The sequence below is a fragment of the Zalophus californianus genome, chromosome 13, assembly GCF_009762305.2.
Source record: "Zalophus californianus isolate mZalCal1 chromosome 13, mZalCal1.pri.v2, whole genome shotgun sequence".
Taxonomy (NCBI): domain Eukaryota; kingdom Metazoa; phylum Chordata; class Mammalia; order Carnivora; family Otariidae; genus Zalophus; species Zalophus californianus.
Genome location: NC_045607.1, coordinates 55,135,084 through 55,149,353, shown reverse-complemented (window position 1 = coordinate 55,149,353; position 14,270 = coordinate 55,135,084). Strand labels below are relative to the sequence as shown.

General features: G+C 37.3%; 1 non-coding gene across 1 annotated transcript; it reads right to left on the bottom strand.

Moving 5' to 3' along the window:
* Positions 1-7,610: 7,610 nt before the first annotated feature.
* Positions 7,611-7,717, bottom strand: LOC113935236. Its single transcript, XR_003523976.1, has one exon. It is a non-coding gene; the product is annotated as a U6 spliceosomal RNA (small nuclear RNA).
* Positions 7,718-14,270: the final 6,553 nt, after the last annotated feature.

Sequence of the window (14,270 nt, the reverse complement as noted above, 5' to 3'; positions counted from 1 at the left end):
TGAGCCTGCATTTCACAGCTCATAGACCTTGTGTGTTCCTAACACACAAAAGAGGCCCGCAGAGAATATTTTATAACTGACTAGTTTGTACAAACTATATTTGTTATCTCTGCTCGACAATACTCAGGATTTTGTCTTTTTTTCCTTTGGACATCTAAAAATTAGGCTGACCTAAAGACACAAAGTCATGAGAATAAATTATAGATCATTGTTATACTGCCATTCCAAGGGGAAATGAAATCTGCAATGATTCTGTTACACAGATAATAGTAACCGTGAAGGAACACGGGAATGGATTTTTTGAGATCTAGTTCTATGTCCTGCCTCCAATTAGCCATGTAAACTGATAGAATCTCTTGACCTCAGAGTTCCAAAATCTTCAGTTGAAATATGAAATTATTTCTAAATGATAACCAATGATATTTAACTCTGACATCTAGCTTTTTTTGACACGAACTCCATTTTGCCCACCCCATCCCACTGACCCCCATTCTATTTAATAGTTCAAGTTTAAGGAGTTTGAAAAGACAGAAATGAACAAATGAGGAGGATAATGCCTGATGGGAAACACGTACTGTTATTATCATTACGACCAAGATCATAAATATAGATTCAGGTAAGGAATCAGACTTCTGATAGTTCTAAACTGGTTCTATTTTCCCTCTGCAAAAAAAAAAAAACAAAAAAAAAACAGAAAAACAAAAAACTTGAAAGTCAGTTTAAAAGGCCCTTGAGTAGCAAAAATAATGCCATGGCATTTATCCTTTAGGCCCATTGGGTAACTTTAGACTCTCACTCACTGTCTACTTATTGCACACATAATCCCTTTGGGCTGGAATATTTTTTTTTCCCTCAGCCCAAAGGAATTAGAAGCAGCAAATTTTAAAATGTTACCAATGGGGCACATCTTGTCAGAATAAATAACTTAAAGCTGATAAGAGTTAAGACATTCTTTCATTCAGAGATGAGATATTGTAAACACATTACATGTGTTAAGTATTAATCTAACTATCATTAGATTGTAGTAAATTTTATTTATTTATTTTTTTTTTTTTTTTTTTTTTTTTTAAAGATTTTATTTATTTATTTGAGAGAGAGAGAATGAGAGATAGAGAGCACGAGAGGGAAGAGGGTCAGAGGGAGGAGCAGACTCCCTGCCGAGCAGGGAGCCCGATGTGGGACTCGATCCCGGGACTCCGGGATCATGACCTGAGCCGAAGGCAGTCGCTTAACCAACTGAGCCACCCAGGCGCCCCAGATTGTAGTAAATTTTAAAATGATTTTCTGACAATGATCTTGACTTCTCAAGACCACCTTGTGTAAGAAGGCAAGACATATTTCTGCTAGAAGGGTTTCCATTAACAGTAGTTTATATGTAGGTGCCTAAGTGGCTCAGTCCGTTAGTTAGGCATCTACCTTCAGCTCAGGTCATGATCCCAGGGTCCTGGGATCGAGCCCCACATCCAGGTCCTTACTCAGTGGGGAGCATGTTTCTCCCTCTACCCCCACCCCCCCACTTGTGAACTCTCTTGCTCTCAAATAATTAAATCTTAAAAAACAAACAAACAAAAACACAATAGTTTATATATAAACAATTTTGTTTGAGGTATCTGAAAAGACCCACTCATATCAAATTTTTATTCCCAGGTGATGTTAGATAATGAGATATATTGTATTATCTCTCCTTAAATTTCTCTGGTAACCGTTACAAAAGATATTTTAGGCACTCCTCTTATATCAACATGTTTTCTCTTTATATTCAGTATATGTTGGGCAGTGTGGGGACCTGCAGTGTAAAAACATAGGTCCAGATATTGAGTAATTTAGGAATAGATGGACAAATCAGATGAAGAAGAAATTGTTTCGAGCATGGGTTTTGGAGATGGCCCCATCTGGATTGTAAACTCATACTTACCAGCCTGGTGACTGTATGCAAGTTACTTAATACCTCTGCTACTCAGATTCCTCATCTATAAAATAGTGATTATAATACCTATTTACAGAGATGTTATGAGGATTAAATAAAATATATATGCCAAGCACTTAAATTTACAGCCTGGAATAGAGATAGAGATACCAGACAAATATTTGACGGTGAATGAATAAGCTGGGTTATCCTGGGCAATTTATTTATAAACTTTCGTTGCTTCATCTGTAAAATGGGAAAAATAGTGCTTAACTCCATAGAGTTTTTAAAAATTAACCACAAAAAATTAATATGCTTATGTACACGGGACATAAGGTATCCCCAGAACACCGTAAAAACCTAATAAATTATATTCATTAGAAATACTATGTTTTAATAATGAGAAAACAAATGCCAAAGTACATGGTGTAATATGAGTTCAGAAAAAGGGCAGACCAGTGTGGGTGGGAGTCAAAAAGGTGCAACTCTGAATTATTGTCATATAACTCTGAGGGGGCCTGATGGAATTCAGCCTCTCCATCTACTCACATAGCCCCTTGTGACCAGCTGCCCTGTACCCACTGAAACAGAAGGTGCTAGGAATCAGTTCGCTGAAAAATCTGAAAGGAGGCACACACATACAGGGTAGGGCTGGTATAAACCCTATCGCTGGCCTCCGTGTTCCCTTGGCAAAAGGCAACAAAGCAAGAATGATTGCTTTTGTGAACATTACCTCTGCAAAGGCATTCCTTTGTTTCTTCAGTATTCATCTGCTTCAGTTATGTAGTTCACACTTGGTTCCTTGTTTTTGTTGTTTTTTGTTTTCCCAACTGAATATATAAATAGATCTTCAATTAGGAGCCAGAGATCTTGGATTTATTTTTTTCCCCCAAACTGAAAGTAGTTCTTTTTTTTTCTTTTTTTTTTTCTGATGATATAAGTGGCACATGCTCTTGGTAATTAAAACAGTCAACAGAGAACATCTGAGGAACATGTAGAGATCTTTGGAAATTTCCGCCATGAATCAGAATTTCTTCCTTCCTTCCTTCCTTCCTTTCTTCCTTCCTTCCTTCCTTCCTTCCTTCCTTCCTTCCTTCCTTCCTTCCTTCCTTCCTTCCTTCCTTCCTTCCTTCCTTTTTTCCTTCCTCTCGTTCTTTCTTTCTTTCTTTTCTTTCTTTTTTCCTTCTTTCTTCTTTTTTAGAGAGGGGGCAGGGAAAGGGGCACAGGGAGAGGTAGAGAGAGAATCTTAAGGAGGCTCCACACCCAGTGCAGAGCCCAATGCAGGGCTTCATCTCAAGACCCCGAGGTCATGACCTGAGCTGAAATCAAGAGTCCGTGCTTAACCGACTGAGCCACCCAGGAGCCCCCTTCCTAAAGGGAAGTAACAGAGGATGAGGCCTCATGAAAAAAAATCAATGATCATTAACTTCGATGACCCAGAGGAGCCAACATAATCTATCTAAAATACAAGTTGGGTCATGCCATTCTCTTGTTTAAACTCTCTCTTTTTTGTATTCCTTTGCTTTTGCAAGAGTGTCTGTAATCCTGAGCACAATATATGAAGTTCTTCATGATCTGACTCTTGCCCAACTGGTTATTTCCCACCATTCTCCCTCCACTAAGAACTTTATGTTCTGGCCATGGAGAGAGGTACTTCATATTCTCCAATTCTTAGCTTTAAAGGTCTTTTCACTTCTGGATTTTGCATAATGGAGAACTGAGCTCACAAGATTCGCTCACTACAAACACATACAAATGCTGGATAAAATATAACTAAAAGCATTTTTAATAAGTGCTGAGCTTAAAAAAAAACAAAAACAAAAACAAAAAAAGACAAAATTTCCAGGTCCCAGAACCTAAGGAGAATTTGAAGTCAGAATTGTTAACATCCTGAAGCCTGGGATAGTGGACATGGATATAGGCCTAATAGTCACGTAATAAGGGCTAATTATGCACAAAGGAGCAGGAGATGCAGCCTTGAAAAATGAAGAACAGAGGAATAAAAATGGAAAATGGAGAAAATTTAAGGAAAAGATAATGAATCCAAAGAAATACAAAAAAGAAGAAATAAAAATTAAATGCATAAACCGAATGCAAAACAATGAACAAAAAGGTAAATTCAAACCAAACTAGATCAGTAATTTCATTAAGTATAAAGGAGCTAAATTAAAAGATAAAGATTATAAGGGGCGCCTGGGTGGCTCAGTCAGTTAAGTGTCTGCCTTCGGCTCAGGTCATGATCTCAGGGTCCCGGGATCGAGCCCCACATCGGGCTCCCCCATTCAGCAGGGAGTCTACTTGTCCCTCTGCCCCTCCTCCTGCCCATGTTCGCATTCTCTCTCTCTCAAATAAAAATAAATCAAATCTTAAAAAAAAAAAGACTGCAAGACTGTTTTAAATAGAAAAAAAATATGTCCTATTTAAAGTAAGTGTTCTTTGAAAACTAAGGTCACAGAAAGATGGATAGAGAAAGACATACCAGCTCTAACCAAAATTAAGTTGGTGTGATTATATTAAAATCAGATGAAATAAGATACTTTTTTTGTTATTTTATTAAGCTATAAAACACATACATTAAAATTCACATTTTTTTTTACTGTATTAGTCTGGGGGTTTCAACAAATACATATAGTTTCTAATTACCACCATAATCAAGATAGTGAACAATTCCAACACCCACCTCCCTTCCTAAATATGTTACTGGCCTACTCCTTTACAATCAACTCTTTTCCGGTAGCTCATGGATATCACTGATCTGTTTTATGTCCATATAGTTTTGCCTTTTTCCACAATGTAATATAAATGGAACAATACAGGATGTAGGCTTTGAGACTGACTTCTTTCACTTAACATAAAGCATTTAGGATTTGTCCACACTGTTGTGTGTATTACTTGTTCATTTCTTTTTATTCTGGTAGTATTTTGTTATATAGATGTACCAGAATTTGTTTAACCAGTCCCTAGTTCAAACATTTGGATGGCTTCCAGTTTTGTGCAATTACAAATAAAGTCACTATAAACATTCACATATAAGTTTTTGTGTGAACATAAGGTTTCAGTTCACTTGAGTAAATAGCTAGGAGTGGTATTGCAGGGTTGTATGATAAATGTATTTTTAACTTTATAAGAAACTGCCAAATTGTTTTCTAAAGTGTCTGGGCAATGTTGCGTTCCCACCAGCAATGTGTGAAAGTTCCAGTTGCTCTGCATCCATGTCAGCAATTGTCAGGCTAAGTATTTTAAAACATTTTATCCATTCAAGTAGGTGTGTAGTGGTATCTCATTGTGGCTCTGATTTTCATTTTCCGAATGACTAACTTCCCTAATCTCTTCATGGGCTTATTTTCCATTTTGGTCAAATGTCTGTTCAAATGTTTTGCCTGTTGCTTAAGGGTTTTTTTTTTTTTTCCTTGTTATTGAGTGTTGGAGGTTCTTTATATATTCTAGATATAAGTTCTTTATGAGATATGTGATTTATAATATTTCTTTCCAACCTGAGGCTTAGCTTTTCCATCTCGTAATATATTAATCAAATGTATTCATTTTTTATAGACCATGCTTTTGTTGCTGTGTTTAAGAAATTGTTGGCAGCCCCAAAGAGCAAGAATTATTTCCTTGTTTTTTCTAGACATTTTACAGCTTTAGATATTGGACAAAGACCTATTATTTATTTTTAGTTAATTTTTTTGCATAGATATGAGGTATGGACCAACTTTTATAGATACATATATTTTGCATATGAGTATTCTAATGGTTTCAGCACTTTTTTTTTCTTTATTTTTTAAGACTTTACTTTCTCTATTGAATTACATTTGCCCATTTGGACAAAATCAGTTGTCCATCGCTAATTTTGGATTCTATTGATCTTTTTATCTGCCTTTTTTCAATACAACACCGTTTTGATTTCTGTAATTTTAGAATAAGTCTTGAAATCATGTACAGTGACATTAAATATGATATAAAATAGGGACCTATAACTGACTCATGAATTGAAAAACTTCACACTGCAAAAATTGTCACCTTTATCCACATTAGTTTTATGGCTAGTAAAATACCAATAATATTTTTTTATTGATCTTTCATTTTTTTGTTTTTGCTTTTTTAAAAAGATTTTATTTATTTGAGAGAGAGAGAGAGATAGCAAGAGAAAGCATGAACGGGGAGAGGGAGAAGCAGGCTTCCCACAAACAGGGAGCCTGACATGGGGCTCAATCCCAGAACACTGGGATCATGACCTGAGCTGAAGGCAGACCTTTAACTGACTGAGCCATGCAGGCATGCCAAGATCTTTCATTTTTTGAAGCATGGTAAATTTCTTCTAAAATGTTTATATGAAATTAAAAGGTCAAAAATAGTCTAGACAACTGAGGAAGAAGAAAATGTTAGGGGATTTCCCTCCCATTTATCAAAATTATTACAAGGGTACCGTAATTAATAAACTATATCCCTCACACAGGGAGAGACAAATAGACGAATGAAATAGAGTAGACAGAAATTCCCAGAAATAGACTCAAACATAAACAGACAGTTAATATGACAGATGGCATTATAGATTATTGGGGAAAAGATGGACTTTTCATAAAAAAGTTAGGACAATTGGCTATTATATATAAAAATGAACTCAAGCCCCTCTTCACACCAGATATAAAATTGACTGCAGGATGATTAAAGATTTTAAGCAAATGCAAAATATTAAATCTGTTGTTATGAGGAATATCTTTACAAATTTGAGGCTGGGAAATTTTTCTTATACAAGTCAGAAAAATGCATAAACCAAAGAAAAGGATAGATAATTTTGATGACACCAAGATTAAGAACTGTTTCCCAAATGAAAATATAAGGAGACTTAAAATACAAAGCACAAACTTGGATAAGATATTACAGCACATATACTTAGCAAAATACTCATGTCCTGAACACTTAAATAAATACCAACTCTCAGGAGAGTAATGGGCAGTAATGCTTATACACGCATTTCATGGAAAATATGAATATCCAAAAAGCATGGGAAAAGTTGCTCAACTTCAGGGAAGTGTAAATTAAAACCACAGTGTGTCATCTTTACATACCCACTAGTAGGGCAACACTTAAAAACACTGGCATGGCTAATCATTGGTGACGATGTGGCTCAATGTTGAGTTCTCAGGCTTTACTGTTGAGCATTGGCACAGTCACTGGAAAATAGTGTGGCATTTTCTAGTAAAATTGAGACTGAGCAATCTAGTCCTACTCACATACCTTAAAGAATTCTTGCAAATGTGCATCAGAATACATAATTCATAAAAGTATTATTTGTTTTTTTATTTTTATTTTTTATTACTTAAATTCATTTAGCCAACATAGAGTACATATTTAGTTTCAGATGTAGTGTTCAATAATTTATCAGTTGCGTGTAACACCCAGTGCTTATCACATCACGTGCCCTCCTCAACGCCCGTCACCCAGTTACCTCATCCCCCCCCACCTCCCCTCCAACAACCCTCACTTTGTTTCCTGTAGTTAAGAGTCTCTCATGGTTTGTTTCCCTCTCTGATGACTTCCCATTCAGTTTCCCTCCCTTCCCCTATGATCCTCTGCACTGTTTCTTATATTCCACATATGAGTGAAACCATATGATAACTGTCTTTTTCTGATTGACGTATTTCACTCAGCATAATACCCTCCAGTTCCATCCATGTCGATGTAAATGGTAAGTATTCCTCCCAAAAATATGGAACGCTTCACGAATATGCGTGTCATCCTTGTGCAGGAGTCATGCTAATGTTCTCTGTATCATTCCAATTGCAGTATATGTGCTGCCGAAGGGAGCACATAAAAGTATTAATTGTAACAGCAGAAAACTAGAAACAACTTGAATGTCCATCAATAGTAGATTGTATCAATAAACTATAATACATACACACAATAGAATATCATACAAAAGTGAAAGTGAATAATGATAGCCCTGCATAGCAACATGCCTGAATCTCAAAATTGTAATACTGAAGAAAAAAAAATTACCAAGAGTACTCTTTGTGTGATTCTATTTGTATGAAGCTTTGCAACAAGCAGAACTAAACACTATATTGTTTAGAATACATACATATGATACATACATAAAGAAAATCAAGTCAATAATTACCACAAATGTTATGCTAGTGCTCATTTTTTTGGGTAGTGAAGATAATATGATTGGAGAAGAGGATTCAGGGGCTTTAAAAATATTGTCATTATTCTATTCTTTAACCTGGGTACTATTTACAAGGGTGTTTATTTAATTATTCTTTTAAAAAGTACGTATTTGTGTACATCGGTATACTTTCTAATAAAAAATTAGGAAGGAAAGAGTATGGTCAAAATTTGGCAGCCATTCATGATGTAGCAAAAATAAAATTACTGCAGATATCATACTTGATGAAAACGAAATTTGTGGGGGCACCTGGGTGGCTCAGTAGGTTAAGTGTCTGCCTTCAGCTCAGGTCGTGATCCCAGGGTCCTGAGATTGAGTCCCGCATGGGGCTCCCTGATCGGCAGGGAGTCTGCTTGTTCCTCTGCCCCTCCCCCTGCTCATGTTCTCTCTCTTTCAAATTAATTAATTAATTTAAAAAATTGTGGCACTCTCTTTTAAGTAAGTCAGACAATTATGCCCATCATAACTATTTGTAATCAGCATTGTTTCAAAAGTCTTGGATGAATCAGTGAAAGAAAAGTCAAAGGAAGTAAATATTCACAAGATTAAAAAAGAATAATAATCCAAAGTATCATTATCTAAAGGTCATATAATTATTTTCATACAAGATCCAAGTCTACTGACAAACTATTAGACCCAATAAAAAGTTCTACATAGTTCCTGGATATAAGATTAATATAAATGATAAATAACATTTAACAGACCATTAATAATTTAAAATAAATCATTTCTAATGTTAAATATTCCACTCAAAAGGAGTAATGAGTAAAACATGTATGAGTCCTTCTGTATGGAAAATTTTAAATTTTGTGGGAGGATCTAAAACAAAACTAAAATATAGATACACTGTTTTTATGACTAGAAAGACATCATGTTAAAGATAAATTCAGTTTCCTTAATCTGCCAGTGTTTTCACAGGACACTGATGCTGACGTTAAAATTCATATGGAAAACTAAAAGACAGGAGGGATCTGAGACAACTTCTAAGATCGAGAAGGGGCAAATTTCTCCAATAAATTTAGAGATTTACATTTGGAGTATAAATTGCTCTTCACCTAGTGTCACCTACATTAAGATTCTGTTGGTATATATTCTACTGTGTGGATCCTTCCCAGCCTGCAACAGTTTCCTTCCATATAATTCCATTGCATTCTGCACTTACCTCTATCATAGTACTTGTCAACAGTGTTTATCAGAACCGCACCGAGATTTGTGTTCACTTCTTTACCGCGCTGTGAGCTCACCTTTGTATAATCTGAGTGCCGCATGGTGCCCAGTTCATAGGAAACGGTTAATAAATGTCAGCCCCTTGTGGTCTTGCATTGCCATTATTTTTCCATGGTCAGATGAGCTTATTGTTCCCACTAAATTCTCACCTAATCCACAAGCTTTGGCAGAGGACTTGAAAGGTTTGGTTATTGTCCATACTCAACTCCCTGGGACTCAATTTTAAAGTCATTTCTGAAAGTAGCTATGTGTGATTATCCTCATGTTTTCTCTAATATTGCATACAGTCATGCAAAAGCATGCATTATGGAATTTCTCACCTGGGAAGGACCTTAGGTTATATTCTTTCCCGCCTCCTTTTATAGATGAGGAAACAGGGACCCAGGGTGTTCAGACGGGTATTCCATTTAAAAATGTTTCCAATTATGTTTTACCTATTGCACAATATTTCTACTTTTGACATGCTGAAATTAAAGGAATTGAAATCTTGAAGGATGATTTGTGATTCTGACAATGAAAGAGCCAGGAAATTGATAATACAGAAAAGTATGTAGAAGCTGAAGTGATAATCGAGTACACTCCGTGTTTTTTAAATATTTATGGCATGTTCTTTTTATCTACTATCCTATTTTACAACATACACTTACCCCATTAGGAGTTATTGGAAATTGAGGAACATCCTTAGGGGACTGTTCAAGAGAATTTCAGTTTATAATCGTGGAATTGAAATAAAAATATTCTGTATTTGTGTGCAAGCTAGCCTAAGGCAGTTGTTGACATTTAGCAAAGAGTTACCTAAACTTCTGACTTTGATTTCAGCTCCCTCTTGCATTAAAAATTAATTCTGAGTACGATTATGTATTTCCTTTTGGTGTTTTACCAGATGAAAAGAGAACTGGAATTCTATGTCACTTGGCTAGCAGAAAACTCTGGTGTTGGCTTTGCAATTTATACATCCTGTTTGTATTCTCGCACATTCTGAGCAGGTTTTCTATTTGCTTATACAATATCCCCTTCCACACCTACAAACCCTCCTTGTTTTTTTTTTTTTATGTAATTACAGCTTACCTATTTAAAAGTTCAATCAATGCCGCAGCCAGTATATTTCATTTTTTTAACTGATATTCTTTGGAGGAAGCCTTTTAACAGTAACATAATCAACTATTAATTTAAACAGAGAAAGGAATAGTTATTTAAAATTTTTTCAGACTTGTTATTTATTTATTTATTTATTTATTTGGGGGAGGGGGGAGAGAGAGAGAGAGAGAGAGAGAAAGGGAGAGGAGCAGAAGGAGAGGGAGAAAAAGAATCTTAAGCAGGTTCTATGCTCAGCACAGATCCGAGTGGGGGGCTTGATCTCACAACACTGAGACCATGATCGGAGCTGAAATCAAGAGTTGGGCACTTAACTGAGCCACCCGGGTGGCCCCAGACTTATTTTTTAAATGGAAGCCTTACAAGCAGGAGATAGGCTTGGCGTGTTTATCTCTGAGAAAGCCAACTTCAGTGACAAGAGAAAATTTAAAACTTTTAACAAACACAGCCTCGCTGAAATTAAAAGGCTTTGCTATTAAAAATTAAGGTATAGATCTTCAAGGTATGTGGTCAGAGAAGCTTGTGGAGCAAAACTGCAGTCCTGAATATTATCATATGTGATCAAAATCAGTGCGGATGAATTGCATGTTGATGTGAATAGTTGCTGGTATTTGCAGAACATGCAATGATATGAAAGAAACTGATAGTCTTTCCCAACAAACAGGAGACAGGAATGCTTTCCACCTCAGTGGAGGCAACGGGCAGATCATCACTGGGGAAGTGTTCAGGCATTTTGTTCCGGGGGAAGACCCAGGCTTCTGCTTCTTGCTTTACAGAGGAATGTGGAAGTTTGGAGATTTGTTTAACTTTTAAGAAAGAATCTGCATTACATTGAGAAAGATGAGCCTATCTGCCATACAAATTATAATAATTAGCTGGGGGTGACATGAAATTAAAAATCCAAGAACCAGAAAACGTAGGCACACTTTCATATATAAAAGACTGTGGTTCCATTATTCCAGTTTTTCTAAAAGTCTGCACAGGGTAGATGATAAATATGACTGCATGAATAATTAATTTTAATCTATTTTCCTTGTTTCTCCTCAACAGGCAAAATTCTTCCTGTAACTTACCAACCACTCCAAACACATAAAAGAGCATGTTTTTAGGCCAAATCTTGTTGCTCCAGATTGAATACATGCTTGACTTTTTCTGCTTTCATCTCCATTTCCGCATCGCTTGTGTAAAGTCAGAGACTGAAGTAGAAAAAGAACTGTAAAAACAACACATTCTTGCTAAATATTCATCTTCTGTAAAGGGATTTAAAAGCAAAACCCAAACACAAGAGGGGGCACACTCGGGTATGATGTAGTCCTGATACATTTTGGGCAGGTTGTGAGTGCTTGGGGTGGGAGATGGCAAGAGGAGATTTCTCTTCTCTCTCCCTTTCATAGAATTTCAAAGGCAGATTCATGTTTTTGGATGATGTTCAAAACGTACAAAATTAAAAGACTGATGATCTAAGTCCCACCATCTATAATTTCATTTCATAAGCCTCGCCTGAATCAAGGATTTTGAAACGTACTGTTGGTGACCCGCCACGGTTTTTGCTCATCAGCTCAGTTTATAGCAGATGCATGAATCGTGCATTATTTTTTTTAATTTTATTTATTTGTCAGAGGGAGAGAGAGCGTGCGCACAAACGGGAAGCGGCAGGCAGTAGGAGAGGGAGAAGCAGGCTCCCCACTGAAATGCAAGCCCGATGCGGGGCTCGATCCCAGGACCCCGGAATCATGACCTGAGCCGAAGGCAAACGCTTAACCGACTGAGCTACCCAGGCACCCCATGAACTGCATATTATTATTAACAGTAGATTTTACATGTTTTTCAGAGGTTAATCTTATTCATGTTTTAGGCTTCTTGATGCTTATGGGTTTTAAATCATACTCCAAATCCCACAAAATGTACCTAATTTTAGATCTTTTTCATGTTCTGAATACAAGGACATATTATTTCCTACCAGCTTGTCCCCAAAGGCGTGGCATTGCTCCACTGTACTCGGCATACAAACGACATCCAGGAAGGAGAGGACACAGATCTGCCCCAGGCAGCTGACAGTTGCCTTCTTTTGTTTATTGGTTTATTTCTTACCACACTCCTCCTGCTTCCTTCACGCTCCCTTAGGACTTTTTCTACTTTTCTTACATGCTATGCAGCATACACGAGTCTGAAGAAGTCACTGTGCAATTGTTTTAAAAAACTTCCCTACCCGGCTCAAATTGGCTTTTCAGGATTTTTGACCCTTTAAAGAAATGGAGAGAGAAAAAAGAAAGTTGACCTAATTCAAATCATAAAGAGCAGGGTCTGGTTTTGATTGTTGAACAAATTATTTCAGTATAAATGGAGACCTGATGATGGGGTGATGCATGAGCTAGACTTGTGGCTTTTTATATTGTCCTTATTTTTCTGTTCTAGCCACAGAAGTCACACAGTCTTAAAGAGAAGGCTCTTTCAAAGGGTGTGATGTGAGGACTTTGAGTCCTTTGGTCTAGGGGGACACAGGAATAGATAAGCTTCTATTTAGAGTAATTAGAATAAATAGCTAATTAAAGGCTTCTTGGCCCCTAAGTACAGAGAACAAGCTGAAATGGCTCTGCTTCCTCAAGCTTGAAGCACTGCCCATGTGAACGTCAGACAATCTTTGATGCGAGGGAGGTGGTCATATTGGGTTCTTTTTGGGTCTGAGAAGTGAAACTACCCTGTGGAGTAGATTAAGCAAGAATAAATAGTAATGCTTCATTTATTGTGAGTGTATGTAGTGTGTAGCTAGCTACTGGAATTTCTTTCAATCTTGCTCTAAATTGTATTTTTCATGAGCAATACTAAGCAAGTTGGTAATTCAACAGTAGTTTTTATCTATACATGGTGCTTACACCCCAGATGGGTAAGGCCAATCTCCTTCACTTTAAATTTTTCAAGACCCTTGACATTTCATTTGCCTTTTAGGGACACTGGGTAGGCTTTGCTGGAAACTAGTCATTGGGCTATTTAGTATTTAGGGTGGCTGATGTTCTATCCAAGTTACCATGAAGTTGGAAGAGCCATGGAACGGTTCCAATTAAAAGTCTTGGTGGGAATTGGTGATTTGACTCTGATTCTGAATGTAAATATTGTGTGTAAAGGGAAAAAGTCAAACCACAAGTGGCAGGTCCTTCCTTTCTTTGTTTGATGTCCCTTTTGTGATTGTTTGCGGATTCTTTTGCACTCACTTTTTTTATTTTTTTAAGATTTATTTATTTGAGATGGGGGGCACAGGGGGAGGGAGATGCAGGCTCCCCACTGAGCACGGAGATTGACTCAGGGCTCCATCCCAGGACCCTGAGATCATGACCTGAGCCCAAGGCAGATGCTTAACTGACTGAGACACTCAGGCGCCCCATCTTTTGCACTCACATCTGCAGACCCTGTGGATGTCTCCGATCATTCCTACTCACTCTGTCCTTTTCTCCAGTGCAAGGTGGTGTCTGGTCCAGAGCTGGTTCTCAGATGTGGGCTGGCCAGAGACGAGGAAAAGGAGCAGGAGAACAAGAACCTCTTCTTTCTCTACCTACCACTGTACTTGATTCCACTTTAGTATTCCCAGTGAGCAGGGCAAGCCAGGGTTTTTCATGGACTACAAGTCTTCCGGCTGAAATGATTTTTTTTGGTGGGGGAGGAGAGGGGAAACACGGCCCTAAAAGAAAGAAATGGCCCTGAGACATGACGTAGGGGGAGAAGACATAGCTCCTGCACCCTAGGAGAACAGACCCCTGTGCTCCCGGAAACAGGAGAAATGGTGAATTGTCCCCAGTCCAAACTGACACACAGGACTGAAGGAAAATCCATCCCAGAGCAGAAATCCATAATTTTGCTGTGAAGCAATCTTGCCCCATT